Source organism: Cricetulus griseus, chromosome 8, assembly GCF_003668045.3.
Source record: "Cricetulus griseus strain 17A/GY chromosome 8, alternate assembly CriGri-PICRH-1.0, whole genome shotgun sequence".
NCBI classification, from domain to species: domain Eukaryota; kingdom Metazoa; phylum Chordata; class Mammalia; order Rodentia; family Cricetidae; genus Cricetulus; species Cricetulus griseus.
In genome coordinates this window covers 46,364,159-46,385,972 of record NC_048601.1, presented here as the reverse complement: position 1 = coordinate 46,385,972, position 21,814 = coordinate 46,364,159, and positions in this window count along the sequence as shown.

Below are 21,814 nucleotides of genomic sequence, written 5' to 3'. Positions count from 1 at the left end.
ACAACTCTTTTTTTTTTACAGAAAAATGGATGGATATGTAAATATGAGTTGTAATTAAAGAATTTAAATTAAAAAATTGCAAATAGAATGCTTGTGGAGAATTTAGCAAAATATTACAGGCGATTTGTCTAAAGTGCAGTACAGTTGCTACTTTAAATCTTTTCTTTCTCTTTTAGTTTTAGTTTACTTTTCTCTCTGGGAAGATAACCTCTATAAAAATGGAAGTTTATTGTTCAACTTTGGGGCATTTTGCTTTTATTTCATCATGGTAGGGTAAATGTATCCTTCCATCCTAATCAATGGTAACACAGATGTCCGGACGGTTATGATAGTGTGAGTTTTACTCCGTCCCCACTGGACGCCTCAAATGGCTTCCTCCATTGCTATGAGGTAGAAAAGAATATCACGGTGGTAGGAGCATGTTCACTGACACATGCAAGGCTTTGCTATTCACGCAAGTGAGCACGCACCTTTGACCAATGGCTTCTATCAAGTCCTCAGTCTGATCTCACTGGAAGGATCCCTGGGTTCTGTTGGGTCTGGGCTGATGTCATCTTTTCCTTCCCCACATCCTTTCTTCTGGGTTTTTCCTCAAAGCCTGGAACACAGAACAGAGAGGCTCAGTCATTCCAGCTGCACATGGATGGATCCTCAGTCTCGATCAGCGACGATTCCTGTTTATTTTTAATTCCTGCCTGGCTAGCTACTGTTTAATCACAGTTTTAGAAGTTCATAAAATCAGATACTTAGAACAGAGCTCTCTCAAAACACAGATGAAACTGGGCCATTCTCCTTAAGAGCTGAATTTGACAGTAATTTGACCTTTGTGATAACACATGTCAGCGGACATCTGGTGTCAGGCTTGCCTGGTCTCTGTAGGAGGAGATTCTGAATTGCAGCAAGTTACCTACCATATAATCAGGGCTGTCGGGTAGGAGTGAGAACTCAGAGTAATAACACCTTAGACTCATGTCTCAGGATTACTCAAACCAGCACGGCAGCTTTGACTCTGGTTTTGAACAGATAACGACTGTGGTAAGGATGAAGCTGGCTGTGGATGCTGCCAAACTAACCGTTAGTATGGGCATTGTGCCTTGAGACCATTTAGATGTATATATCATACTCGCTATAAATGACATGGCTTTCCTCTGGGGACACTTCTTCAGTCAGTAAGCACACCGCCCCCTTGTCAACTGTGTGACCAAACTGCTTCACACAGCAGCGTACAAACACTGGACAAGGAGGGCAGACAGCAGATGTGGCTTCCATTGTTCCATTGTGTGGATGTATGAGACGCCTGTCTTCCATCCCCTTGGCAACTTCCCACCCATTTGCTCCTCTATACCCGCTCTGGACACAAGCACGAGGGCCAGGGTGGTGCAGGAGGCAGAAGGAACTCAATATGGTCCCTTACAAGCACTTTTGCCCTGCTCTGTTTACAGATGCCAGAGAACAAGTCCATCTTCCCATGCCAAGCCATTCCAGTCAATTTCTCATTGCTACATCAAAGATCTTAAATGATTTCAAAGGAAGAAATCTCTGTTCATGATTTCAGAGGATTAGCTCGGGCTTGGCTTCCTCCATTGCTATGAGGTAGAAAAGAATATCACGGTGGTAGGAGCATGTGGAGGAGGAAGCCAGCATCACAGGAAAGATAGAGGGAGAGAAGGGGAGAAGGAGGGGGGTCGAGACTGTCAAGGACCCATCCTCATGACTTATTCTTTCCAATTTGGCCCCACCTTCAAATATTTGCCCTACTCTCCAATAGCAGCAACACATTTAATCATTCATTAATGTATGAATCCACAAATGAGGCCAGAGCCCATTGACTGAGAGCTTTAACACGCAGCCATTTGGAAGACACTCAAGTCTAAACCATAACAGAAACTCAGTATTTTAGGAAATCAGTTGCAAATAAAACATAGTGCAGGAGAGGAGTTCCCTGCAGCATTTTCCAGTGTCCTTCTAGAAGAAAACCCCAAGGCGTTTCAGGAGTAAGTTCATTGACTTTAATCTTCCAAAGATGATGAGAAAAGCCTCTTTTGTGTTAGCTGCTTTAACTAGACATCAACATGCCAAAAGCTGGCCATGGTGGCTCCCACTTGCAATCCCAGTCCTCAGGAAGCTGAGGCAGGAGGTTGCCAGGAACTCAAGGCCAGACTAGGCTATGTTGCAAGTTCTAGGCTTGTTTGGCTGTAGCATGAGACCTTGTCTCAGCAGAGGAGCAAAGACAATAAAATTTGATTTAAATAGTGAGAAGTGGTATTTAGACAGGGTAGTGAGTTCATTCCCTTGCCCCTCATGATTTTGGGGTAAACCATTGGTTACAGAAGAATTACATAGACTAGACTAAGCACACACCCCCACTTTGTAGATAAGATAAATGAAGGTCAACAAGAGGAAACATGCAAGAGCTAGCAGTCACCCTCAAAAGGCTCACACACTTCCTACTTTGCTACAGCCTGTGCCTTGTCTTGTGCCAGGCAACCAAGCCATATTGTGTATGTGTAGTGCTGATATGCTGAGCCATATTGCATACACCAAGCATAAGAAACTAGTTAAACCTCTTAGGTAAGCAAACATCACACAGCTTATATAAACTCAGACCACAAGGGCAGAAAGAGGAAATAAACAGAAACTTCCATATTACCTAGAATAGCTGCCATTGATTGAGGACCAAACATAAGACATCCAGCATGCCATACCCATCACTTACCATGACACTAATGCTTCCAGGAACTCTGGAAATAACACATACATTAATGTACCCTGAAAACTGAGGAAACTGAGCCAGGAAAATGAGATGCCCTGTCTGAGGTTGCACACAGCTAGTAAGTTCTCGGATCCCATGACTCCCCATATATACACCAACTTCCTGTCTGTGACAAGCTGCTCAATAAGCCACGGAAATAGGTGTCTGCTTGGAAACTCCACAGCCCAAGAATAGACACAGCGTGGAAAGCATTTAGAATGAGCTAAACAGAACAGAGAAGAAAGGACTTAAGAGTATCATTGTGGTTTCTACAGGCTCCTGCTCAGAGCACTTGGTCCCCAGATGGTGGCAACTTGTGGGAAACTGTAAATTTTGGGAGATGGGATTTAGCTGGAGGGAGTAGTCACTGGCGGTCTAATTCGGAAGGTTATTTTAGGCCTCCAGTGCCCTCCTTTCTCTGCTTCTTGTCCATCATGGGAGAGAAACTCCTCTGCCACATGCTCTCCTGCTCTGCCCAAGTGGATGGAGCCAAGTAACCTTGGATTGAACCCTCTGTAACCAGGAACCAAAAGTAAGTCTGTTCTTCCTTTAAATTGTTCTTTTGGGTATTTTGGTCACAGTGACATAAAGGTAGCTAGTACAAACACTGTAGGAATCTATTTTACAATGATTCTATCATACAAGTTAATTCTTTGAAGTCTGCAGAAGATATGTGTGATATTAGGTCCTTGAGGATGAGACAAGACATGCAAGCTCTCAGTGATTTAGGATGAATGGCTTTGAGTCAACAACAGTATTATTTTTCTAGGGTTGCCATAATAAAACGAGGCAGCCTGCACACTGAAATGAGCAAAAAGTATCTCCTCGTGGTGCTGAAGGCTGGAAGTTTAAGATCAAGGCAATGGCAGGGTGACTTGCATGTGATCTCTTTTCTTGGCTTGCAGATGGCTGCCCTGTACTTTTGTCATATGATCTTTCCTCTGTGCACACAGCCTGGGTGTTTCTTTCTGTATTTACCCTTCCTCCCCCCTTTTTTTTTACAAGGACATTAGTCAGATTACATTATGACTTTTCTTAACAGACCCATTGTGCTGGCTAGTTTTTATGTCAGCTTGACACAAGCTGGGGTCATCTGGTTGGGAGTATTAGTTGAGGAAATGTTTCCATATATCAAGCAACAGACAAGTCTGTTGGGTATTGTCTTGATTAATGATTGATGCAGGAGGGCCTCACCCATTGTGGTCCTAGATGGTATAAGGAAGCAGGCTGAGCAAGCCATGAGGAGCAAGCAATTAAGCAGCACTCTGTTGTGGTTTGACTTCAGGTTACTTCCTTGAGTTTCTGCCATGACTTCTGTCAGTGATGGAGTATGATTCGAAAGTTGTAAGTTCTAAGATGAAATAAATCCTTCACTCTTCCAAGTTGCTTTTGGTTATAGTGTTTCTAAGAACATCTAAACTAAGATGCCTGCAGAAGTCTGATAGAACAAGGTGTCACATCCACTGGGACTTTGAGAATTAAACTTGGATGCTTGAGAGGAACTACCAGCTCTCTTAACTGCTAAACCATCTCTCCAGCTTTAAAATAAAATTCCATTTTATTTATTTAATTTGTATTTATGCATGTGTGTGTGTGTGTGTGTGTGTGTGTGTGTGTGTGTGTGTGTGTGTGTGTGTGTGTTCTTGTGTGTGCCTGTGTGTGTGTGTATGTGTTCTGGTGATTGAACTCAAGTTCTTGGGCTTGGGAGCAAGCATCTCTACCCATTGAAATATCTTGTTAGCCCCATTGGTAAAATTTAAAATTGAGTCTCACATTGACCATAGTTTTTATGTAACTGTAAAGTAAAACTGTATACAATAAAATGTAACACTGAAAAGTCTCTTGAGCAGGGCCCGTGGCAGAGCCCAGTGCAGCACACCAGCCTCAGAACAGCCAGCTTTGCCTTCAAAGTTATAAGTGATAACATTCTCTTTGAGCACTACATGAAACACTTGGCTTCACATGTAAACAAGCAGTGTAAAAAGATGCCCAGCATTAATGAGCAAAATCACTTTACACACACAATGCTTGGAGAAACTTCTGAGCGGGGACCAAAGCACAGGAAATCAAGGTTGCCATCTCATGCCGGCCTCTTGAATTTGCAGACCCTAAACACACATATGATAAGAAACCACTGACATTGGCATCATTTCTTAGCTTCTATAGCCAGGGACTCTCCCTCCCCAGCTCCCTACTGCCAGTGAAACCATGAATAAGACCTATGTTCTGTGCACTGCATCTGAGAAAATGCTGAACCCAGCCTGAGTGTTAAGGTGCCATCGGCTGGTCCAAAAACACGTATAATGCTCAGCACAGATTATGAAGGAAATAGAGTATAGTCAAGAGCTACCTCACACCCGTCTGAGTGGCTATTAAAAGTAGGAAACAACAAGAATTGACAACATTGTAGAAAAACCAGAACTGCTACACGGTGCTGATGAGAATGTGGGTGCTGTACTGTTAGAGAGTTTGCAGCCCCTCAAAAGATGAGTGACAAATGTCCCACATGGTACTTCAGTGACCCTTCTAGGTGTGTGCCTCAAACAAAGTAGGGATATAAGCAAATATTTGTACCCTGATGTTTATAGCTTCACAATAGCTAAAGTAAGAGACAATTCAGAACCCTGTTGATAGATGAACAAAACTAGGTATACCATTTAATGGAAAGTTACTCAACCCTGAAAAGAATGGAACTTAGACACATGGTAGAATTACATTACACTAAACAAAAGGAGCCAAAACAGAAGACAAATATTGCTGATTCAGAGACAAAAAATTGAAGTACCGAGAAGTGAGGAACTGAGGGATGGAAGTGATTACTAAAGAAGAAGACTTTTAGTTTGAGAGGATGCGAAAGTTCTGAACATAGCTGCCTGTTGGACTTTCACAACAATGCAAACATACTCTGTTGAAACTGTACATTTTGAAATGGGAACTTCAGCATCTTATATATTTACCATCAGAAGGAAAACTACACAGGAAAAAAACCCCACAGGATTAAAAGTAGGCAGGAGGATGAGGACCCATTCCTTAGAATCAGTGAAACATGCCATTTTGCTAAGGAACCTAACGATTGCCAAATGCCTCGCTTGCTTAGAAGACAACTCCACAGCCTGGAAAGCAGGGAGAGCTTTGGGGGGAACGTGCCATTCTGGGAAGGACTTCTGTGTGATGAAGACATGGAGCATGTCCTAGTCAGGGTTTCTTTCCATTGCTGTGACAAAAACACCATGACCAAAAAGCAAGTTGGGGAGGAGAGGGTTTATTGGATTTACACTTCAGCATTGCTGTTTATCACTGAAGGAAGTCAGAACAGGAACTCAAACAGGCCAGGATCCTGGAGGCAGGAGCTGATGCAGAGACCATGGAGGGGAGCTGCTTACTGGCTTGCTTCCCATTGGTTGCTCAGCTTGCTTTCTTATAGAACCCTGGACCACCAGCCCAGGGATAGAACCACCCATCTTGGGCTGGGCCCTCCACCATTGATCACTAATTGAGAAAATGCCTTACAGCTGGATCTCATGGAGCCTCAACTGAGCCTCCTTCCTCTCTGATGACTCTAGCTTGTGTCAAGTTGACACACCAAACCAGCCAGTGTAGAGCACAAAGGTTAAGCTCTGCTCTTTGGAGTTCAAAGCCACAGAGGGAGGCATCACTTGAGGTCCCTACCTCCAGCACAGTCTCTCACATTGACTCAGCCCAACTTTCTGTCTCTGTAGCAGTCCACACGGGTGGAATACAGTAACACAGACAAAGATAAAACAAACTCCACCCACGAGCCACACTCAAAACATTAAATGCCCCTTTCACTCCGATTTCACAACTTTAAAAAAAAAAGACAGAACCACACAGAATTTAATGACCTTGGGTTGATTTGTCCAATCCAGTGTCTCCTGGATTGGACAAACTTCTGAAAAAGTGCTTCATATTATATTGTACATTTTATTCAATGTCTTATTTTGTTTGTTAGATATTTTCATTTTGCTCCACAGAGCACTGGATCCCTCGCTGTTATATATGCTCTGTTCATGTATCATTTTTGCTCAAAATAATGGATACCACAGTGCACACTGAATTAGTGACTCCTTTGTCACCCTGGAAAGCACACCAGGCAGAAGCAGCTTATGGGATAGATGACTTATGCTGCTTGTGATCTCAGGGGGTCACAGTCTATCACAGCAGAACAGACATGACAGAGCATCACTGCATGGGGCAGGGGTGGAAGGCACAGGCTTTTTCACATGGCACAGACAGGAAGCAAAGAGCTTGGGATGGAACCAGGGGTAAGCATAACCTTCAGATGTCTGCCCCCAGTTATTCACTGTCACCATTCACACCTCATTCCCTGAAGGCTCCACGACATCCCAACAGTGCCCCAAGCTGGAGACTGAGCACTTAGAACCCAAGCCTGTATATGACACTTCAGATTCAAACTGTAGCCTATGTCCTAGTTGACTTTAGGTGCCAAGCCGACATGCCTGGAAATCCTCAATTGGGGGAACACTTGATTCAGACTGGGCTGTCAGCATGTCTGTAGCACATTTTCTTTCTTTCTTTTTCTTGGGGGGGAGTGTGGGGGTTTCAAGACAGGGTTTCTCTGTGGAGCCCTGGCTGTCCTGGAACTTACTCTGTAGACCAGACTGGCCTCCAACCCAGAGATTCGCCTGCCTCTGTCTCCTGAGTGCTGGGATTAAAGGCGTGCACTACCTCCCAATGGCACGTTTTCTTAGTTGGTCAAGAAGGGCAGTACCATCCATAGAAAAGTGGGCCTGGGCTATAAAAGAAAGGTAGCTGAGACAGGCAGAGGAAACAAGCCAGTAAGCAGCATCTCTCTGTGCTTCAGCTTTTGCCTTCAGGTTTTTCCCTTGAATTCCCTAGATGACAGAATATCACTGCAGTGGGTTGAAGGAAAATAGCCACAATAGATGTGTATGTTTGATGCTTGGTCCCCAGTTGGTGGAACTGTTTGGGAAGGACTAGGAGGTGTGGCTTTGATGGAGGAGGTGTGTCACTGGGGGAGTGTTCTGAGGTTTCAAAGTCTCTCACCAATACCTAGTGTGCTTTCTCTGCTTCCTGTTTTCAGATCAAGATGTGAACCCTCAGCTGTTCCTACCAGCACCCCTTTGTTCTGCCATCATGGGTTCTAACCCTCTGAAACTTTAAGCCATTTAAATGCTTTATTTTATAAGTTGTCTTATAAAATGGTGTTTTGTCACAGTGATAGATACATGACTAGCACAATTGTCTATAAAGCTAAGCTGCTTTTGGCCATAGTGTTTATCACAGCAACAGAAAGCAAACGAGGACATAAGTGCATCTTTCCTTGTTCTCTATGCATCCGTGGAGGTTGTGTAGGGTTCACACTGAGCACGAGGCCATACGGTGAGGACATAAGTAGGAATTTTGCCTTGGGTCCCCTGAGTATTTGGAAATTCAGGTAAATTTTTTTCTAAGTTGGGATGGGCACACAGGGATGCTAAGCTGTGTACAGTACCCAAGTATTCAGAATCATCACGCTTGTCCCTCACAAAGCACCAAGAGGCTCCTCTTCAAACAGCATCTAATTTGAAGTAGGATCTTTGTGTTGCAGAGGGTGTGCATCTGTGAGTCTAATTAGGGCCTGACAGCTTGGTCTCCATGCCAAGTGCCACAGCTGAAGTGCCTGTTTGTCTTCACTCCTTGCCAAATGCCACTGCCAGCCTTCAGATTTCTGTTACTCCGATGGGCATAAAATGCTGTCTCACTGTGCTTCAAGCTTGTGGGGATTTGATTGTGTTGGTGATGTGGGAAACTTGTTCATATTTCTGGTTCGTGTCCCTCCCTGGGAAGGCTTCAACTAACATAACATCCATTCACTGGGTAGTTTGAATTCCCCTTTGGGGGTGGGAGCTATGCTTTGGGGTTGTGAATGTCTTCTACCAATCTGTCATTTGCTTTTGATTTATGCTATCATATCATGTGGAAATTACATATTTTGATTATAGTGAAATCTATAAAATCTACTTTAACAGTGGAAAGATAACCTCTATTTTCTCACTTTTTTCTTCATTATGGGTAGTTTTTTTTTATCCACCTCATAATTTGGTTGAGCATAAAGTGTGAATTAGGAATCTCAGTGTGTTTTTCTTGTGGTTAGTCAGTTCTAGTAACACCATTTACTTTTGATGCCCCAAGTTTCCCCCTTTTTGACTTCCAACATATTCTGTGAGCTTTTGGAGGGGGTAAGGTTGTGTGTGTTCATCTGTCCCCTCCCCTGTGCTGTGTGTCTGTGAGTATAGGCTCTTATATGCACATGTGTGTAGGGGTCAGAGGATGATCAGGTTTAGCCCTGCCTAAGTCTTGTATTGTATCTCCTATAATTGGTTATTCATTAAGCTTCAACCACACCAGTTTTCTTTAGGGACACTATCCATTCCTAGCTTATTTCATCTTGGGACTCTGGATCTGGTCGCTTCCTGTTCCAGAAATTAGTTCTATAGTTAGGTGCACAGTTGGTTCTTGGTGTGTGCCCCTCAGCTCAGATGTCTACTCTCAGAGAAATCATTCCCAACCACCAAAGAGCCATCCAACCACCCATAATGGTGCAGCTCTATTTACTTTTTCCCCACTTAAAATTATCTTCTTTAACTTTTTAAAAAAGATTCATTTGTTCGTGTATTTTATGAATGTGTATTTATGATTATCTTCATGCACACCAGAAGAAGGAATCTGATCCTATTACAGATGGTTGTGAACCACCATGTGGTTGCTGGGAATTGAACCCAGGACCTCTGGAAGAGCAGTCAAGTGCTCTTAACCACTAAGCCATTTTTCTAGCCCCATTTCTTTAACTTTTAAAAATCACTTTTGTATGCAAACATATGTATGTTAGAGTGTGTGTGTGTGTGTGTGTGTGTGTGTGTGTGTGTGTGTGTGTGTGTGTGTAGTCATGTGAATGGAGAAGCCAGAGGTAAACCTCAGTTGCCTTGCTTCAGGATGGCATCTATTTTGTTTTGTTGTTCTTTTGTTTTTTGGAAAGAGTCTCTCAGTTTTTTGGGGTTTTTTTTTGTTTGTTTTTTTTTTACCTGGAACCTTCTAATTTGGCTAGTCAACTAAGCCACAGAGATCCACTTGTCTCTGACCCTACCCCTACTTCCTACAAGTGCTGGGATTACAAGCACACCCAACCATGCCTGCTTTTTTTTATGTGGGTCCTCAAGCTCGCATGGCAAGCACTTAACCAACTGAGCATCTCCCCAGCCCATTGTTATTTGCCCACAGTAAAGACTGAGCTCTATAGGACTGAGGACCATATGGTCCTATTCTTTCCACTCTCTACAGCACTTACAGCAGCACATAGTAGGTGGTCAATCAATAGATGACTGATAGACAAGTGAGTAAATGATCTTCTGTAACAGGCTCTTTTTGGACTGCCAGCCCCCAAATCATGACATAGAGACTTAATATTAGTTAAGAATGCTCAGCCTTACTTTAGGCTTATTCCACGAGCTCCTATAACTTATTTAAACCTGTTTCTCTTCATCTACATTTTGCCTTTGGACTTTTTATATTTCGTTTACTCTGTGTGTCCTTCTTTCCTGCTTCCTCTGTGTCTGTCTGTCTGGTGGATGCCTGGCTGGCTGACCCCTGGTGTCTCCCTTCCTTCCTCCCTCATTCTCCTCCGAGCCTAGATTCCTCCTCCTAGTTATTCTCTCCACCTGTCAGCCCCACCTATCCTTCTACTGCCCAGCTACTGGCCATTCAGCTTGTTAGAACAATCAAGTGTCTTAGCCGGGCAAGGTGAAACAGCAAGACATCCTTACATAGTTAAACAAATGCAGCATAAGCAAACGCAACACATCTTTACATAGTTAAACAAATATTCTATTCCACAACAATCTTCCTTCACCTTGATTGCTCCTTCTGTGTCCTCTCATGTCACACAGGTGTATTCCCCAATAAAAAATAATGCTATGCAGACACATGTAGTCTCTCAAAGTGATAACTTAGCAGTGGACACACAACAAAAGGGATTCGGAAGACATTTCTGCTCAGCACACCCAGGGTGTAAGTGGCCAACACAGTGAAACTCATACTTTCTACTGGAACTCAGGTCTACTCCTGAGAGATGGCTGTTAGTAGCTTCTTTCTTGGAAACTTAAAACATTATTTTAAAAGAGTTTTTAATTAGTATACAGAACAATAAGGTTCCTTATGGCATTTTTATATGTATCTAGTTTTGGTTGCTCTTCCCCACTCCCAATTCTCTTTCTAGGTTCCTGTTCCCTTCCCACGGGTACTATTCTGTTTGTGGTATTACCTGCTTCCCTCCTCCCTTCCTCCCTCCCTCCCTTCCTCCCTCCCTCCCTCATTCCCCACTTCCTTCTTCCCTCCCTTCTTCCCTTCCTTCCTTTTCTTTCTTTCAGAATTATTTATTTTAATTTTATGTATATGCATGTATGTACATGAACCACGTTCATGAATGCCCAGAAGAAAGCACCAAAAGCCCTGAAATTGAAGTGACAGGTGGTCACAGCCATCCTGTGGGTGCTGGGAGCAGAACCTGGGTCCTCTGCAAGTGCTCTTAGCCACTGAGCCATCACTTCTGCCTTGTCCCTACCACTTTCATGTCACATGTCTCCATCCCCCTTCCTTAAAGCCTCTTTCCCTTCTATGGCCTCCTTTCCTAGTTTCATGGTCGCTACCCACACTCACTTTCACATAAATATACATAAAAAATAAGAACTTAGAATCTGTGTATGAGAGAAACCATGATATATTTATCTTTCCTAGGTTACATCACTCGATAAAATATTTTTTCAGTTCCAGCCAGATTTCATTGCTGGAATTGATTTTCCCTTTATGAACATCTGTAGATCCATCCCAGATCTATCTCTCTATCCATCGGTTGATTAGACAACTTGAATGATTCAATATAGGAAGACTAACATTAATGGAAAAGTCTATTTTTTTTCACAGATGTGAACCTATTAAGAAGGAAGAATGTCAGTCCCATCTCTACAAGTTCTGATGCTGAAAATGTGCAATGAGGTCCCAGGGATCTTAATTTTCAGAGAATATTATATACCATTCCATAGTCACCAGAGTCAAGGCAAGTCAATGCCATCCTTATTTGTAACCACACAGTCTCCCAGTCACAAGGAATAGATGGGGCTACATGTGTACTTAGTGACATGGTCTGTCACATGTCCTTTGCCCAAGAAGAGTGTGTAGAGGGCTCATCTGCCTCCATGGAAGCTGAAGAACCTATCTTACAAACAAATCAGGAATGGCTTAAAGTGGTAAATGGGGAGATGAAGGTCTGCCCTGTGCTACTCAATGTTTTGGTTTCTTCTTATGCAAACCGAGGACCTAGGCCAAGTGATGCCGTGACTCAGTTCTAATCTATGTTTGATCTTCTTTCTAGGTTTCTGACACAGAGCTTCCAACTTTTTAGAACTTGCAGTGACTAGAATAAAAGGACCATCTTTTGTTTCTCAAAATGGGCACCTTTCCACAGTTCCAGGGCTAATTCTAACAAGCCCACTGGTGGCTGGAGTTCTATAGCAGCTTCAGGACGGATGCCCCAGGAACCAACTATGTGATTAGAGAGTTGGAGCTTCTGGCTATACTCTGTAACCTCCAGAGACAGGAAGATTTACTCAGTTATGCTTACCCAATGAAATTTCCATAAAACCCCAATACAGTAGTGTGTGGGGAGATCAGGGTTGATGTGACACTTGCCTTCAGGGAAAATGTTATGTCCCAAACTCCTGGAACTAAAACTACTGTTCTAGGATTCTGGGCCTCACCATTGTCTTTCTTTCTGTGACCTTACATCTTTGTCATCTATGAAAGGCAACAGTGAACACAGTGTCACAGTAGCACATTGCTGAGCAGCAAGCAAATTGCTAGATCTGAGGACGGGGACAAAAGAAACACCACTTTGTGGTAAGTTGGTCAGAAGTCCAAGAGTCCCTGGAGCTTGTGGTTAGTGTCTAATAAGACAGAGCCCTTTGTCTGTGAGGTCTGATTGGCAACAGAGACAATGTTGGGATGCAGCTGAGTCAGGCTGCTGTAGAGACATCCTGGTGGAGCTGGAGAATTAACTACTGTGGAAAATCTACATATTGGGTATTAGAACTGTGATTAAATTTTGCTACAAAAATCCCTTTGAAACAGATCATTCTAACATTCCATATTCCTCTAAGGTTGTATGCAAATTTTAACATTTCATGATTTCTTTGGAATTAGATTATGGCTAATTTTTCTTCTAGGCCTTCAAATGTTTTCAAAATTAGCTTTTTTTTTTAACAAGAAAAATATTTTAAGAGGTAACATTTCCCATTGTTCCTGGTAAGAGAAAAAATTCAGAGGCAGCTATACTACTTATCTCACTGTTATAACAAAACACCCCTCAAAAGCAACTTTAGAAAGGAAGGGCATCATGGTCGAGGCATGAAACATCTGGTCACTTTGCATCTGTATTCAGGAAGCAGAAAGCAATGAACACTAGGTCTCTGCTAACTTCCTCCTTTTTATTCAGTCTGGGGCTCCGGCTCATAGAATGGAGCTGCCCACAGTAAGGTTGAGTCTTCACACCTCATCCTGATCAAAACCCCCCTCATAGTGATGCATAGAGATTTAGGTGATCCTAGAGGCAATCAAGTTGACAATCAAGATTCATGTCCTACATTTAATGATAAGAGATGGACATGGGAGAGAGGAAACATAAGGACATGAATTGCTCAACAGTTCTGGGACAAATGAATACTATTCTAGGACCCTGGATATGTACAGGCACCACAGCCTCGTACTTATGACCTCTACTACTCCAGAAACAACAGTCACTTCTCCTGACGATCTATCCCATTCCCAACTTCTCCTGTTTCACTTTATCCTGCCTCTCCCTTATCTACAGCCAATGTTGGCTCAGCCAGATAATTTATACTTTCTTTCTCCCAGTTTTCACTGGAACACTGCCGAGAACCCTGGGTCTCTCAGATTTATTTTCAACTGGTTTCCAGTCTTGCTACTTGTCTCCATGTTTCAAGACATGTTCTTTCCTGGTTAGCATCTGTCATGGCTCAGTAAGTGGTCCTCTCCATTGCTTTAGGAGTTTGAGTTTAACAAGATTTTCATAGGTTGAGATGATTGCTTCTGTTTTCCACATGTGCATGCATGCAAGTGAGCATATGGATATGTGACAGAGTCTCGATCAAGACTGGGTTTGAGTTCCTAATGTACTCAATGACAACCTTGAACTTTTGATCTCCTGCTTCCATTTCCCAAAGGCTGGTATTATAGGCATGCACCACCACACGTAGTTTACTTGGTGCTGGGGATCGAACCAAAGGCTTTATGCATGCTAGGCAAGAACTCTGCCGACTGAGCTACATCCCCCAGCCCCTGGCTGCTTCTCTTCTCAGAGTAGTTCACTACTCTCTACGAGCATCAGCAAACAACATCTCTACACTCACTTTTCTAGTTTAATGGGCAAATTTGGGTCTGTGACTGTAAATGTCCGTAAACAGCCCAAGGATCAGATTTCAACTAAAATCTCCTTATCACGTGGAGAAATTAAGCAGTTCTTAAATATTTAATAACACCCTGTACGTTTTTTAGACTCCTGGGCTCCAAAATAATTGACTAAGTCATTTCTAAGCCATAATTAACAAAAACAGGCAATCTTCCAAAAAGGCCGAAGGAACCTCCTCAGAGCACTCACTGTGCAACCAGCAGGATGCTCATAAGCCACACAGCCAATAAACAAGAGAAGGTTTGGAGCTACCCTGAGCTGCTGTCTGTCACTGGAAATGCTCTAGGAAGATGGGGGCAGTGATTGGAAGACATTTCCAGGACTTGCTTATTATCAGGTCTGGAGAATCATAGGAGGAAAATGAAGACGTCTTTACAAGCAGAGTTCCTCTTGAATGTTTATAAACATTGCTCTTCTGTCCAAAGTGGCCTAGTCACTGCTCTTAGGGCTGACAAAGGATGTGCAGACTCAATTACTCTAGGTCATCTCCAGGGAAAGTCTCCCACCAAGTGCTTGGCTGCCTATACCCTACCTGTCCTTTTGCTTCCCCATGCTCCCATTCATCCAGACCTAGTAGCATGCTCTCTGCAATACACCCTTCTAACCGTTGACATCTCTTAATCTCCGATGCCATCACCATGGTACAAGCACTAGTGTCTTTCCTTAGATTGTGCCATTAGCCTTCGTGTGTGTGTGTGTGTGTGTGTGTGTGTGTGTGTGTGTGTGTGTACAGCAGAGCCCAAAGTTGCCAAGTGTTGTCCTCAATAGCTACCTTAGGTTTTCAAGACAGGATTTCTCAGTGAACCTGGAGTTGGTTGAGTCCAACATTGACCTCCTTTTCTGCCAAGCCCCCTATTACCACAGTGCCTTTGCAGTTGTAGTTCCCTTTCTGTGGGGCACTGTTTCTCCCCATCTTTGCCTAGTGGACTTATCTCACTATTATAACTCAACTCAATAGGGGGAAGTTGCTGTTTGTCTTGATCATGGCGACATCTTCTTCCTAGGAGAAGACATGCAGTAGATACCGAATGGCCACTTATCAAATGAATGTATGTGTTGTCATAGGTTAAATCTGGAGCTGACATCACAGTGATTCTTCTCCCATTCAGAGTAACAATAGCTCAGTTTCCAGTCTGGAAGGTTCAATAGAGTCACAGCTTGCTCTATGACTATCGGCCACCCCACCACCTGGTGGAATTTCTAATATTGAATTCATTTCTCTAAAAGCATAAGAGTCAAATGAATTTAAACCTTGGTGACAAACTAAGATGATTCTCTTGATGCTGCTTGATGTGAGGGAACAACTTTGTAGGATGTCACTGCTGGAAACTGAGGATGTAGAGCCTGAGTGGACTGAGCAGGGTATGGCAGGGGCAGGTGAAGGTTTATCTTTTCAGTGATGTGGTAACTTGTTTGGTTCCTGTGTGCTCTTGCCAAGTATTCAGTATGAGGGGAATTCATTTGCAGCCCAAATAAGGGGATCAATTCTTTGAATTATTAATTCAGCCTCAAGTTGAGGTAATTTTCCTCTAGCTCTTGGAGTGAAACAGCACCAGTAATAGTAACTTTTCTGTATAGTATCATGATTTATAAATCTCTTTTTGGACATTCATCATTTCTGTGACATTGCCAACTGTAAATATCATATCTGTTATTTATTTATTATACTTGAGATTGAAACCTAGGCATTGTGCATCCTAGATAAGTGATGTACTACTGAGCTGTCCCTAGCACTATATTTGTGGTTACAGGATCCAAGATCCTCTAATGAATAAATACCAGAATCTTGACTGAAAGTCAAGATCCTAGAAGGCCAGCTTCCAAAAATGTTAATGAATCATTAAGAAAGACATTTCAAAGAGCATGCAAAAAGATCAAATTTGTGAGCTGGTGAGATGCCTCAGTGGGTAAAGACATCTGTCACTGACACTGATGACCTGAATTCAATCTCTAGGTCCTACATGGTGGAGGGAAAGAACTGACTCCTCCTACAAATTGTCCTCTGACTTCCAGAGGTAGCAAAAAACTCCTACCCCATTCAAATAAATAGATGGGCAGAAAAGGGAAACCTTAAACTTGAGCCAGAGAAATGGTTTAGTTTACAAAAGTGCTTGCTATACCAGTGTGTCCATCTGAATTTCCTCACCAAGAACCCACAGAAAGCTAAGATGAGAGAACAGATTCACAAAGCTGTCAACATGCACGGCATGGTGCCCCATCATATACACACATAATGATAAATAAATTTTTAAATCAAATTTATTTTAGCATAATGCATTATGAAATAGACCCAAGTGTAAGGTCCAGCAGATATTGAAAAATATATGCATTCATATTCCTGTACTCACTACTGAATTGGAGACATATAACATCTTGAACACCTGAATTTTTTCTTCATGTCCCTTTATACTCATGCCTGTTCTTCTTTCTTCTTTCTTCATGCAATTGGTGGTGTGCTTTCTCTCATGTTAATGGATTGTTTTTAGAATCACATGAATGGCATCATAAAGTCTGTTATTTCTTGTGGGTTGGGCTTCTTTTGCCCAGTATAATTTGATTCATTGTTTGATTTATTTTTAGACAAAGCCTCACTCAGTAGCCTGGGATGGCCTGGAACTCTTGGTGAGCCTCTTTCCCTAACAACCCAAGTGCTGGTTCTATAGGAGTGTACCGTGATGCTAACTTCTTTTTTCTTTCTTTCTTTCTTTCTTTCTTTCTTTCTTTCTTTCTTTCTTTCTTTCTTTCTTTCTTCCTTCCTTCCTTCCTTCCTTCCTTCCTTCCTCCCTTTCATTCTTTCCTTCCTTCTTTTTCCTTCTCTTTCTTTCTTTCTTTCTTTCTTTCTTATCTCCTCTCTCTCTCTCTCTCTCTCTCTCTCTCTCTCTCTCTCTCTCTCTCTCTCTCTTCTTTCTTTAGACAGGGTGTCTCCATGTAGTCCTGGCTGTCCTGGAACTTGTTCTGTAGACCAGGCTGGCCTCGAACTCACAGAGATCTGCCTGCCTCTGCCTCCCAAGTACTGGGATTAAAGGTGTGTGTGCTCCACCACTGCCTGACATCTTCCTTATTTATGTGTTCTCTTTTGTGGGCACAGCATGGTCATTTGAGACAAATATACAATTTGTAATAGGGACATCTGTGTAATTATTATTTCCATGGACTCCACTGATATTGTTTCTATGTTGGGAATTTTAAGATGTACAACACAGTACAATCACTATCCCACAGCTTTTATATGGTATTGAGGATTATAAACATTCCAGAGATGTTTTAATGTAAACATGAAGATGTATAAATATTTTGCCATTTGATATGAGGAACGTAACACACACAGGTTTTGATATTCACAGGAGTCCTAGAACCACTCCCCCATGAAAACCAAAATGTGGATGCATGTACTCATACAGTGGCCTAAGAAACTGTCAAGGGCTAGATTTGCAGGAAAGAGTTAAGGTTGAGTGAGCTTGATTCCAGCAAAGAGGGAAAAGACTCTGCTGTCTTCACTTGCAATTATTCTCTCTCTCTCTTCCCTACACTTCATTTTATAGACCATGGGCTCAGTTAGTCACAGAATCTTTTTATATCCAGCCTCATAAAATTGTAAGGTGAATCATTACAAAATTAATATTCAACGGGCTTTATATAACTCTGCTAATGCAATGCATAACTCAGACTTCTATCACACTAAAGCCTCTCAAGATCTATAAATGCAACCAAGTTACTAAGATAGTATTTTACTTCTAATATCCCCTCCAGCAAGCACCTCCACCCAATAAGATCACTAAATTTAGACCTAACACAACCACTAAAGTTAACTCACTGGAGGGGAAGTTTATGTGATACCAACAAAAACTCTGCTCTAATGAGTTTGTTTTGAGATGCTTAGGGCCCTTATAGGCAGCAGAGAACCCACAGGAACCAGCGTAGATTTCTAAATCACATAACCCATGAACTTCTGATATTTACGTTATCATCACTTCCCAGGGGGAAGAAAAAGCCAAAGAGCTCATATAGAAAGAAGCCCAGACCCTCAGTGATATGAATGTGAACAGTGGCCCACCCAAAGAGGCCTGAGAGACCATTCAGTCCAATGGTCCTGTATCAGAGGAAGAGAAACAAAAGCCCTGGAAAGGGAAATTACAGTCAGTTCAAAAGATCCAGACCTGCCCCCGACTCTGCTTCTCAGCCAGGAGAGACCTGCCCCCCCCCCCCCAAATTTCCTTTTCTGTTTTCATTGTTATAGGCACAGTGTGGAAACTTGTGAAGCATTCAGATGAGTACAAGCCAACTACTGCTGAATGACTTCCAGTCCTGACTCTGAGATAACCACTTATAGGCTTCCCATGGGGCTGGAGGAGGAAGAGGGGGAGCTGAAAGAGTGATTTCTGAAAGAGTGTTTATCATCACACCCTACTTTTTAATGCTTAATAATGAATAAGGAGACCCCAGGAATTGCTTAACCCTCTCTGGCCTCAGTTCCCTCATCAGTAAAACGGGGAGGGTCAAGCCACTTCTTGGACATTGCTGAGAGAATGAACTTGGTGAGGATGTATTGACTGTGACACGTAGTGACAACCAGGCATGCAGCACTGGGTTAGCAGCCACAGTGGTTGCATTGTTCTGGAAATTCCTGTGTATATGCTTTTTATTTTTTCATTTTTTCTCTAGAATTAAAACATAAGTTTATTTCACCAGATATTGGACACCCAACAAAGAACACAATTTCACAAGTGTGGCAAATAAGAGTTGATGACAATACAAGTTACTAATATGTCAAAAATCAATAAATTTTGTCTATTGAAGTATATATTCAGAGTCTCTAAAATCAACAATTATACACCCCCATATGATACAAAATAATAATTAACTGTATAAAAATATTCCCCACAAACCAACTTTCAGTGGATGCATATTAAATAATGAACTATAATATCTCCGAAGCAATAAAGGTAAAAACAAGAGCTCATCACCATCCTGGGGTGGTGTGAATGAGAAAGGCTTCATAGGCTCATGCATTTGAATGCTTGGTTCCAAGCTGGTAGAACTGTTTGGGAAGGATTAGGAGGCATGGCCTTGTTGAAACAATTGTGTCTCTCAGAGTGGGCTTTTGACACATCAAAAAAAAAAAGCTCACCCCTTTCCCAGATAGCTCTCTCTCTACCTCCTGCGTGTGGATCACATGTGAGCTCTCATCTACTGGTCCAGCATCATGTCTCCCTGGCCATGCTCCCTACCATGATGGTCATGAACTCACCTCTGAAACTGTAAGCACAAGACACTCATTTTTCTTTAAGTTGCCTTGGCACCTTAGCACAGAAGTAGGAGCATAATACTACAATCCCTTATTTGGATTTTCTACAGATGTCTTTGTCTTTCTGTCATCATCCACTAAACATGGACACTGATTTGCCATGTCGTGCTCAGACTGGTAGACCTGTATGAGACCAAGCATCCCTGCTACTTGGGTACCACAGCAGGCAGGGCTCGGAAAGTCACAGTTTTCTCTTGCGCAGGGAGTAAAAACAATGCAGCACTTCACAGCTACATTGTACTTAGACCATCCTGCTCTACCCTGTTCTTGATATGGCTCGCTTGGTAAAGTTCTTGCTGCCTGAGCATTTATACCTGAGTTCAGATCCTACCAACATATAGAAAGTCTAGCTCAGCAGAGCCTATCCATAACCTCAGTTCTGGGAGGTGGAGAAAGGAGGAACCCCAGGGTTTGCTGGCCAGCTAATCCTGGCACAAAGCCTAAAATTCTGAGATGCTGGCTTCCTGGGTTGCAGTTGCTATTGAGATTTGAACTTTGGTGTGCTAGTGTGGACAATGAGTTTATTAACAGATGGAAAAGCCATAGAAGTAGTCTCAGTCTCTTAACTTCTCTTAGTCTCTCTCTCTCTCCTTTCTCTTTCTGAGGCACCGGGGATCAGATCCACTGCCTCTTCCATATTAGAGATGTGCTTTATCACTGAGCTAAACCCCCAGCTGAAGTTTTATTTCAGAGATTAATGTTGTGTGTCTTAATATTTCTCTACCTTTTTTTTTTTGAGACAGGCTCTCTCATGGAATCTACAGCTCTCCAATTTGGAAAATTAGCCTACACCCTAACCACATCCTAACACAGGCCCCTTCATATAACCTGGAATCCTTCCAGGCATTCTGCCATCTCAGTGGTAATCTGTGATATCATCGTGGCTGGGGTGGTGATTTCTGGGTGAAGCAGGTAGGCTTTGGAGAACTGTATTAGTGCAATCTCTTCTTTTTCTACCCTAAATAAGCAACCACAAACCATTGCCACTCCTGTTGCTGAGACTTCAGAAAGTACCACTGCCCTACAAATAGTCAGGCCTTGAAGGTGACAGCTGCAGACAGTGCCATGGGAAGGTCTATAGAAATGTACCCTGGCTTAGTGGGAGAGTAAACCATAAGTGATTAACGACCAGTTACCTTCCCCATTGCCATGAGACGAACAGCATCCTGACAGAAACAACTTAAGGGAGAGCTTACACCAGCTTACAGTTTAAACAGATCCATGTCATCATGGCAGCAAAGGTTTGGCAGCAGGAGCAGGAGGCCAGCTGAGCATGCTCCATCTGCAGTCGGGAAGCAGAGGGTGAAAAACAAATGGGACCAGACTATAGTCTCAAGGCCCATTCCTGTTACCTACTTCTTTTTAGCAAAGCTTCACCTCTGAAAGGTCCCACCACCTTCCCAGATAGCACCACCAGCAGGGAACCAGCACATTAGCCTATGAGGACAGATCACATGTAACCCACAATGATCAGTAATATCTGTGCTGGACATGAGCAACACTGAAGTCATTCACAAGCCATGTGCTGTCCTCCATTATCTACTAAAGTTCATGGTAACAAGAAATCATGACTGATTCAAGATTTGAGAGACAGTGCATGGCAAAGCCGGAGTTAGTAACCATTTTTCATTCTTTTATAAAAAATCATTTATTTTTATTTTATATACATTAGTGTTTTGTCTGCAAGCATGTATGGAGGAATCAGATCCCCTGGAAATAGAGTTAGAGACAGCTGTAAGTTGTCATGTGTGTGCTGAGAATTGAACCCAGGTCCTCTGGAAGAACAACAAGTGCTCTTAATCGCTGAGCCCATCTCTCCAGCCCCCATTCTTCATTCTTTATGGGATGTAATTCAGCATTTCTCTCTGCATGCCTGGCTGTCTTTTCTTCTTTGGTGGGCTGGATGGTTTCCTGTCTTGTAAGCATTAGGTGGTCCTGGCATGTTTCAACCTATTCAGATCACTTCTGTAATGAATAAATTATGGCCTGATAATTAAAGAAAACCCTCAGCTTTGCACCAAAGTCCTGCCAACAGCCAGCACACAGCTGTTTATAGGATGTGTGCCCTGTTTTGACAAAAGACAGGTGGCCTACTTGGTCATGATGGTCTGAAGGCCTATAGTATGCTGAACTGGTACAAGGAGGGAAGCAGAGGTTTCCTCCCTAGCCTTGTGCATAAGTGGATTTCTTCTCATAACAGAGCTCCAAATAAATAAAATACAAAAAGAATGTTCATAAG